The sequence below is a fragment of the Hypomesus nipponensis genome, chromosome 15 (assembly GCF_054491055.1).
Source record: "Hypomesus nipponensis isolate SF chromosome 15, ASM5449105v1, whole genome shotgun sequence".
NCBI classification, from domain to species: domain Eukaryota; kingdom Metazoa; phylum Chordata; class Actinopteri; order Osmeriformes; family Osmeridae; genus Hypomesus; species Hypomesus nipponensis.
Window position 1 is genome coordinate 17,707,180 of NC_140375.1, and position 10,321 is coordinate 17,717,500.

The 10,321-nt window shown below is 50.6% G+C and overlaps 1 protein-coding gene across 1 annotated transcript in view; it reads left to right on the top strand.

Moving 5' to 3' along the window:
* Positions 1-979: 979 nt before the first annotated feature.
* exoc3l2b (exocyst complex component 3-like 2b) overlaps positions 980-10,321 on the top strand; it is a 30,535-nt gene continuing 21,193 nt past the window's right edge. Inside the window, exon 1 of the mRNA XM_084675204.1 lies at positions 980-1,307. The gene's annotated coding sequence lies outside the window, so the exon portion shown is untranslated. The remainder of the gene's footprint in view (positions 1,308-10,321) is intronic.

Here is a 10,321-nt window from a genome sequence, read left to right on the forward strand (position 1 = left end):
ATGTATGTGCACAGTGTGTGTGTGTGTGTTGGGGGTTTACTGTCCAGACTGAGCAGAGGCAGTCTCTTCAGACAGCCAGTGTCTCCAGAGCGCTGGAAGCAGCCCAGCTGGGGGGGCAGCAGACACTGCCTTTCCCAGGGTGTTGGGACTCTGCATCCTAAAAGTCTCACAGATGCCTAAAGCACACAAACAGAGACCAGAGGCCCCCAACAATGACCCCACCCAGACCAGGCCGTGCACTGTGAACTCTACGACTCCACAAATCTAGCTCTCCATGTCCCCAATGTCTCTGCGCTCTCCTCCCCTTCTCTCTTCTCTCCTCTCCTCTTCTCCCCTCCTCTCCTCACTCCTTTCCTCACTCCTCTCTCCTCTCCTCCCTTCCTCTGTTCTCACTACTCCTCCCCTCCTCTCCTCTCTCCACTCCTCCCCTCCTCTCCTCACTCATCTCCTCCTCTCCTCACTCACTCACTCCTATCCTCCTCTCCTCCCCTCCTCCCCTCCTCTCTTCTCTCCTCTCATCACTCTTTTCCTCCCCTCCCCTCCCCTCCTCTCCTGTCCTCTCTCTTCTCCTCCCCTCCTCTCTTCTCTCCTTCTCTTCTCGTTGAAGGACACATAGAGACAGTGACACAATCATAACGAGAACAAACACACACATACAAAATACACACACACAAACAAAAACACACGCAAACAACAAAAAACACACTAACAAAACACACACACAAAAGAAGAAAATGTGTAGGCCCAGGAACCCCCCCCTCCTCCCTCCTCCCTCCTATCTTTCTTCATGTAATTACTGTAATCAGGTATTCTCCCTGGGGGGGTGCATGCTGTGGGGAGGTGGGGGCAGGGATGGAGGGAAGGAGGGGGGAGGGCAGGGAGGGAGGGGAGGAGGGGGGAGGCAGGGAGGGGAGGAGGGGGGAGGCAGGGAGGGGAGGGTTTCCTCAGGAAAGAGCCTCGTCTTGCCTCTCCAAAACAGTCGGTTGAGGAAGTGGCCAGAGTCAGCCCTGCTGTCCGGCTTCTGAGATACACTTCTCTCTCGGACCTGATACACACACACACACACACACTCTCACACACGCCGTCCATATATATAGAGGGATACGGACACACAGTGGATCTTTTTGGAGGACACAAACTCTTAACTCGGGCATACAGATATCCACACACACACACACGCCAGTCCTTGATACACACACACGTTGCTTTTGAACCCGAGGACCCCTGTTTGCACGGCCACTTCCACACGCGTGTGCGACAGGAATGATCCTGCTCTGAGGATCACAGAGATACTTCAGCACAACAAGGTAAGAGATGTGGGGTGTAACAGGGCTGGGGTGTAACAGGGCTGGGGTGTAACAGGGCTGGGGGTGTAACAGGGCTGGGGTGTAACAGGGCTGGGGTGTAACAGGGCTGGGGTGTAACAGGGCTGGGGTGTAACAGGGCTGGGGTGTAACAGGGCTGGGGTTGGAGGGGACCTGGGTTCTAACAGAGGACAGGACTCCTGCTCATCACTCTAAGTCTCTGGCTGTTTCTATCTAAAACCTCCATGATACTCAGCCTCAAGCCCCGGGCCCCAGATCCCCGGGTCTGGCTGGGTCTCCCGGGGTCAGGGGCAGTGACTATCAGGGAGCCCCTCTGGTCTGGGGGCAGTGACTATCAGGGAGCCCCTCTGGTCTGGGGGCAGTGACTATCAGGGAGCCCCTCTGGTCTGGGGGCAGTGACTATCAGGGAGCCCCTCTGGTCTGGGGGCAGTGACTATCAGGGAGCCCCTCTGGTCTGGGGGCAGTGACTATCAGGGAGCCCCTCTGGTCTGGCTGGTCGGTCAGTGCTCCAGTCACAAACACAGTAGTGTGTGTCTGTGTGTGTGTGTGTGTGTGAGAGAGAGAGAGAGAGAGAGAGAGAGAGAGAGAGAGAGAGAGAGAGAGAGAGAGAGAGAGAGAGAGAGAGAGAGAGAGAGAGAGAGAGAGAGAGAGAGAGAAAGAAGAGAAAGAAAGAAAGAAAGAAAGAAAGAAAGAAAAAAGAAAGAGAGAGAGAGAGAGAGAGAGAGAGAGAGAGAGAGAGAGAGAGAGAGAGAGAGAAAGAGAAAGAGAAAGAAAGAGAAAGAAAGAAAGAAAGAAAGAAAGAAAAAAAAAGAGAGAGAGAGAGAGAGAGAGAGAGAGAGAGAGAGAGAGAGAGAGAGAGAGAGAGAGAGAAAGAAAGAAAGAAAGAAAGAAAGAAAGAAAGAAAGAAAGAAAGAGAGTATGTATATGGCCTGCAATGGAATATTTATGAGTGTGGTCCCACCTCCTCCAGAGGCTACAGAACAACATCATTTGAATGGAACTGCTGCCAGGACCAGACTAACACCACCTGGACCTTAGAAGCTCAGTCCAGCTTTAAAAAGTACCGAGAGAACACTTCAGTTACACAAAGGTTGAATGTGACGGAACAGTCTTTATTATTTTGCGATTCGTGATTCGTTTAATTGTGTGTAAAGTGACAGCATGTCTTTAAGTCCACCTCATCTTCTTCATCTAAGGTTAGGGAGAATTTTAACATGTCGAGACAGCGAACGGTCGAGGGTTAAATGCATTTGTTAACCACGTCATCGCTGGTTTTACTGGAGATGTCGCGGGGAGATCCCAGCCAGATGCAGCGATAGCCGTCTATTAACCAGGCCGACACGAGAGCTCCCCGCTATGAAGTCATCAGCATTGTTTATGCCAGCATGGTTGTGACCCACAAGCTGCACTCTCATAGCAGCCGTGACCAGCTGGAAAGACGCGTCCTGCTTTTGTCGTTTTTTTTTTTTAAACTTCGTATTCATATAGCAGGCAGGCGCTTTTACCCGATATAGAGCGCAGGCCTACAGCCGTAAGATATGGGATCAGAAGTAAAGAGTTCTAGCGGTATTCCGTCTGTCAGAGTCAACAATCTGATTTACAAGCGACATCACAAAGTGACGACATCTCAGCTCTCTGTCACCGGAACCAGGACGTACTGTGTACTGGGTTACGTTTTAACCTGCCTGCATCACTCACACGCGTCTGCCTAGAACGCTCTAGGCAGACAAGCAGGTCATGTAGACAAGGTCAGCTGAGAGAGACCGTTTAGAGCACAGAAGGCCCCAGACTGGGAGAGACATGGGGGGTAGGGGGGGGGGGAGGGAGGGAGGGGGGAGGAGGGGAGGGAGGGAGGGGGGGGGGAGGAGGGGAGGGAGAGACAGAGAGACAGAGAGAGGAGCCCAGTGTTTGTGTGTGTGTGTGTGTGCCCCCTGTCCTGAACCTGTAGTGATCACTTAAGTCCAAGTCAACCCAGTCCGCGTTGTAATCGATGGTCTACATGTTCCTGCTGGGCCAAACCGCACTCCTCGTTTGCCCCGCCCTCACCCCACCCCGCCCTCACCCCACCCCGCCCTCACCCCACCCCGGCCTCACCCCACCCCGGCCTCACCCCACCCCGCCCTCACCCCACCCCGCCCTCACCCCACCCCGCCCTCACCCCACCCCGCCCTCACCCCACCCCGGCCTCACCCCACCCCGCCCTCACCCCACCCCGCCCTCACCCCACCCCGCCCTCACCCTCACCCCACCCCGCCCTCACCCCACCCCGGCCTCACCCCACCCCGGCCTCACCCCACCCCGCCCTCACCGCCCTCACCCCACCCCGCCCTCACCCCACCCCGCCCTCACCCCACCCGCTGACAGCCTCATTCCTCCGCTGACTCTTTAGAACCAGAACCGCAGAATAAGAACCCTGCAGACGGAACCCTCTCCCTGACGTCAGGGCCTACCAGCCAGCTCCCTGGTCCCGGAAGCCCCCTGCCCCAGTCTCTCTGCCCCCTGCCCCCTGCTGTACGATGGCGGGGACCTCTGCTCGGGCAGGGACAGGACCTCTGCTCGGGCAGGGACAGATTCATTCACTCAGCCGGATGGTCCCAGGGCAGGAGATAGGAGGCTGTCTGTCAGTGTAGGGTGAGGGGTGGGGGGTGTCTGGAGGGGAGGAGGGGGAGGAGAGGGGAGGGGGGAAGAGGTGCAGGATGCAGGCAGGCTGTGGCTGGCACCCCCACCTCCCCTCCCAACACACACACACAGGTGTGAAACCAGCCCTACCACATGCCGGGCAGAGGTTACATAACCATCGACTGGTAAACATACATACTCACTGTGTTTGTATGGGGGCAAATTATTTCCCAGTATATGTCAGGCCAACATCACCCCCACATACAAATCTTCAAAGAACTGACAAGCCCCAGCATGTCTAGATTATATTGTGAGACATTGAACCGAACCTGAACTGTGCTGACACGATGGGGGTGAGGAGGTGGGGGCTAGATAGACACTCATTCATGAAGAAGAAGAACTCAATGTTTGGCGATGTTATTTCCTGTTCCTGTCGGTCAGCCCTAGCTAGTTGTCTGTGCCGCAGCCAAGAAACAAAGAGCATCTCTCTCTCTGTGTTCCCCCCAGAGGTTCCCTCTCTCTCTGTGTTCCTCACAGAGGTTCCCTCTCTCTCTGTGTTCCCCCCAGAGGTTCTCTCTCTCTCTGTGTTCCTCACAGAGGTTCCCTCTCTCTCTGTGTTCCTCACAGAGGTTCCCTCTCTCTCTGTGTTCCCCCCAGAGGTTCTCTCTCTCTCTGTGTTCCTCACAGAGGTTCCCTCTCTCTCTGTGTTCCTCCCAGAGGTTCCCTCTCTCTCTGTGTTCCTCACAGAGGTTCCCTCTATCTCTGTGTTCCTCACAGAGGTTCCCTCTCTCTCTGTGTTCCTCAGAGAGGTTCCCTCTCTCTCTGTGTTCCTCACAGAGGTTCCCTCTCTCTCTGTGTTCCTCACAGAGGTTCCCTCTCTCTCTGTGTTCCTCCCACACCTCCCAGCTTCAGATGTGGTGCCAGTGCACTGTGGTTCCTGTAGCTTTGCCACCTCCTGCAAACACCCACATACACACAACACTGGGCCACAGACACACACGCTCAGTACACACACACACTCACACACCCAATACACAGCCACACCTCAACTCAGTATGTTGTCTTTCTCTCACAGAGCTGCTGTTTGGGCAAAGGGCTAATAATATCAAGCCCTAATCGGTCAAGTGTGTATGTGTTTGTGTATGCATTTCTGTGTTGAAACATTAAATTCAGGAAAAAATGTTTTCAACAGTCAGTGTTGCTAATGGCAATGTTGTATGATAGCGAAAATTCAGTTCTAGGAAACTCTTAAAATAGTTTCTCAGCTATGTCAAGTGGACCCCTTCAGGCATTATTGTGTTTGATAAGCTAACATTTGTCATTCATTCATTTGTTTGTCAGCCTCTTAGAAAACTATCCGTGACCTTAGCGAGCTTTCTTGACTGTTGAGATGTTGTAAGTCATTATGTCTCGCGCGTGAAAGTGCTCGTTCCTCGCGCCCAGTCGTTGTTCAGCGGTAGGCCTTTTTGGTTTTGTTTAGGCAATATCATCTTACCTTCTTTGGAGGCGAGAACGCCGGATTTCACAAGGAAAACTAGTGTCGGTTTCTGGTGTCAGTTAATCAGATTTAATCTAGTTTACTATTGACTAACTTTCGAAATATGTTTCGGCCAGCTTTCTTGACAGGTTGCCTCTATACACTTTCAGGAAACACGGATTTTGGTTAGCTGGCTGTGCAAAAATAAATAAATAAGAACTTAACGGTTTCCAGTAAAGCGGGTTCTACCTGCTTAGGGCAGTATGGTAACAGCAGGTACCCGTGGAATGACAGGTGACCTGGATGCGGGAAATTCGGGGAAATACCGATTCAAATGGCAGGTAAAGTCAAGTGAAAATATACACAGTCTTAATAAAATCCTACCATAAATGGCCAGTGACGGAAAGGATTTGAGCGTTTGACTTTGACTATCGATCGATCGGTCACAACTCTACACGCTTCTCTTGCAGGACTGTGTTGAACTACACGAGCGTGCGCGACGAGAGTGAAGCCAGCCCTTGAGAGGGAGGGTTCTAGAGCATGAACTTTCCGTGGATCTAAGTGCAGTCACTCTTTTTGCTCTGGTTAGACTCTTGGTATGTCCAGTCTTAGTTTTTCATTCTAAGATTCTTGGAATACTTTTTCACATCGCTTTTTCTATGCACGTTTTCAACGAGTCAACTGCCAAAATGAATCTCTTAAGTAAGTGAACTGTCATGTGTCTTGAATTGGACCTGCATTCATAGCCGATCCCAGTGATAGATGACAGTTAGAGGACTAGATTGATTATAACTTTTCTGTTGACGTGCTGGTATTGTGTTACATCATAACATTAATACCAAATTTTCTTTGCAGTAATTTGCTTGCACTTTCCACAAGAAGTTCACGAGGAAATATCTGAGAAAGCTAATTCTATTTTAGTTTAATTCTCTCAGATAATATCAGATTTGTGACGGTTAAATCGAGTTGTTAAATTAACATTGAAAAACAATTAAAACCTTGAACCTGTGAAGGAGAGGCAAGTGCTAGTATACGGGCTCAAGGTACAGGGTAATAAGGGCTACCTTTATTACCTTTAATGCAGTTAATACATCATCGTTTCTGCGGGTGGGTTTGTCTGTGAAACATCCTGACTTCTCTCTGCAACCTGAATGCAGCTATGAACAGGCTGACATGGACAGTTTTCCTTCCTGCTGAATGAAAACTTGCAACAGATTCAGATTTTTGATTTCCTTGTCCTCAGAACTCTCTCTCTCTCTCACACACTCTCTCTTTTTCTCTCTCTATCACAGACACACACAGTCTCACACACACTCTCTCTCTCTCTCTCACACACACACACACACACACACACACACACACACACACACACACACACACACACACACACACATACAAACACACACACTCCTAAGGAGCTGCTTCTGACCAGCCCTGTATCTTGAGACATTTTTCTTCCAGGTATCAGTTAACAATTGACTGCCCCAGTGAGGGTGAAATAGAGGACGTGTCATGGAAACGGTCTCAATCCTGCTGGTCCTTTAACTCCCCTGGGTCCAAGAGAGCCAGGGACAGTCACACAGGACAGGGTACTGGGTATTAAGGATTATATAGGGGCATATAACTGGATTTTAAGGATTATATAGGGGGGCACAGTACAGGATATTAGATTCTGATTCTGAACCAGACTTGGGTGTCCCTGCTCCCGCGGTTCAGATGAGGACGGACTTGATGAAAACTGATCCCAGATCAGTGCCAAAGAGGGCGTCTCCACCATGCAGTCGAATAAGATCTCGCTGACAGATGAGAGGAGATCAGGCCCAGGGCCAGCGGTCAATCCCAGTGGAGGTTGTCACTGAGGGCTTGTAGGCCCTTATGAAGGATTCATGAGGGCTAAACCCGCTTGCTGGCCCCCCTACCCTGGGCGAACGGCAGGGGTGACCTTCCTGGAGGACGGTGGGAACAGCAGCAACAGTGTTAGACTGACTGAGGTTCAGACGTGGAGGTGCTCTCTCCTCTCCCCCATCCTTCAGAGTTCTGTCTTCTCTCCCTTCCTCCCTCTCTCCTCTCCCCCGTCCTTCAGAGTTCTGTCTTCTCTCCCTTCCTCCCTCTCTCCTCTCCCCCGTCCTTCAGAGTTCTGTCTTCTCTCCCTTCCTCCCTCTCTCCTCTCCCCCGTCCTTCAGAGTTCTGTCTTCTCTCCCCTCCTCCCTCTCTCCTCTCCCCCGTCCTTCAGAGTTGAGTCTTCTCTCCCCTCCTCCCTCTCTCCTCCCCCCTCAAAAAGAGCTGTGCTTATCTGTGTGTGTCTTGGTAATAGATATCCTGCTTATTTCAATATCTGTGGAATTCAGTAAAGAGAGTGTGTTTGTAAACACAACAGTGTTAACCTCCGGTGACAACGTCTGTGTGTGTACGTGTGTGTGTGTGTGTGTCTGTGTGTGTGTGTGTACGTGTGTGTGTGTGTGTGTGTGTGCGTGTGTGTGTACGTGTGTGTGTGTGTGTGTGTACGTGTGTGTGTGTGTGTGTCTGTGTGTGTGTGTGTGTACGTGTGTGTGTGTACGTGTGTGTGTCTGTGTGTGTGTGTGTGTGCCTGTCCCTTTGTCCTGTGGATCCCTGGCAGAGACAAAATGTCCTGGTACTGTGGTCCCCATATCACCCCCAGTGATCTCCCCCTGTGATCTCACCCCAGCTTTCATAATGCCTCCATGATGGAGTTATAATTATCCATAGATTCACAACGCAGGGGCTGAAGAGGTGTTTGTGAGTGTGTGTGTGTGTGTGATTTCTGCCTCTTGTTGTCCTCGCGTATCCACATCGAAGTGTGTGTGTGTGCTCATGTGTGTGTGTTCATGTGTGCGTGTTCACGCGACACAGCTGCCATCCTTATCGCCCATCCTTGATCCCTCCCTCCCCTTCCCTCCGCCTCCCCTCCATCACCCGCCTGCCCACAGCGTCGCTCACTTCAACAACACCATCCGTCAGCAGGGCTCCAGTCCCCGGAGCTATCTGCTTCAGCGGCTGCTGTCCCCCGCCCCTCCAGGTCATGCCCCCTCCTCCCCGAGGTCAAGGATATCTTCTGCGTCGCAGAAAAACTCGATATCTCTTTCATTTCCTGTTGGTCGTGCCGCTCGTTGGAGCCTCTTCCTGTTTTCTCGCGGTTGTTTTTCTGCAAGTCACAACCTTGGGCTGATTTAGGGCTTGGATGTATGGGGTTCTCAACAGAGCTAAAACTGGTGTTAAGGTGATGTGAGGATAGTATTTGCTCTGTTTCTAAGGCCTGTTTGGTCGTATGTATCTTGAACTTTAGTGGAGTGTTATGCAACTTCCTCTCCATGTCATTAACTCACTCCTGATTGGCTGAGCCGGTTTCCTTAGCTGTGTGCTTGTCTTTCGCTGCGTCTGATTGGTTCCAGGGCTTGAACTTGCAACTTTAAAATCAATGTTCCAGTTTTGAACTGAGGCTTCCACGGCCAGAAAGCATAGTAAAACCATTAGTGGTTCCACTTACAACCTCATCACATACCCTACTTCTTTAAGGAACCCATCATGAACTGGTTAAAGAACCAATAGGTTCTTTGTTTAGGGGTGGTGTCAAAAGCATGGTGTTGTGGGTAGAGCTGTGTGTGTGTGTAGGGTCGGAGGCTCTCAGGAGATATTGATTCTCTGGCACAGACAAGAATAAGACTTGACTGGACTAGACAAAGCCTAGAACTGGACCAAACCAAACTAGACCAGGACCAGACTAGACCAGGACCAGATTAGACCAGGACCAAACTAGACCAGAGCCAGACTAGACCAGACCAGACTAGACCAGGACCAAACGAGACCAGACAATACCTGACTACAGTAGAGTACAGTAGACTCTAAACAAGACAAAGTCTTGAACTGTACTGGACTTTCTTTGTACAAGGATACATGGTACATTTCAAAACAAGGCCTAGATCGTTGAGGTCATAAAAACACACCCCACACACTCGATCAACAGTAAAAGGTTCTCACACCTAGTTCTCCGAAGAGAACAAAAATAGCCCGGTAAATAAGGAGGTTGTTCTATTTCTGAAGGGGCTGGTATTATTTAATCCACGATTGTTTCCATCGATAAAACCTCGCCTCCATCGTATTACAGCATTCTCCGCCCGGCAACCCTCTGGAGAGGCAGCGTCTGATTGGACAGGGGAAACCCTGAGTGCTCCAATGCGGAGGCTCCCATGTGGGAAAGTCATCCAGACACAAACACAGTCTGAGTCTCAGAACCACTTAGGAAACCCGACAACAATAGGCCGTCTTCAGGAATGCGAAACACGCCGACCGCTTAAATTTGTGTTTTGATGGATACAAATCACGGGCAAATCGGGCTGATTTTAGAAGAAAATCTGGTTATTTAGTGTCCGATGTAAAAAAAACTAAAATCCTGGACTATATTTATTTTATGTTTTGAAGATTTTCACAGTTAAAGATTTTCCACATGAAGCTTTCCACGCCTCCTTCCTAGCCTCTCTCTAATTTCATGTCATTAGATTTGTGTTATTTTAGTTAGCGGTAAACTTATGTCCTCTGTAGCCTCATCATCCGTGACAAAGTGACTCATCCCCTCAGTACTTCCTCTACAGCATTCTCCCCGGTGACACTTTCAATTTCCCTGAAACGCAAATAGCTTCCACCATAACTACACCAATCCTTCTACACACACACACACACACAGGAAGTGATGTCACCAGTCCTAAATATCCCAGAGTGCCTCTGCGTGGCAGGAAGCCAGTAAACTAGGATAAACATGTTTTCTTGAAAAGGGTCAGGAGGTGTTGAAGATCCTAACTCCTGACCAAGATGAGACATCGAAGACCATAATACCCTCTCACACCCCCCCCCCCCCCCCCCGCCTCGCCTCAAACAGGAATCTCCA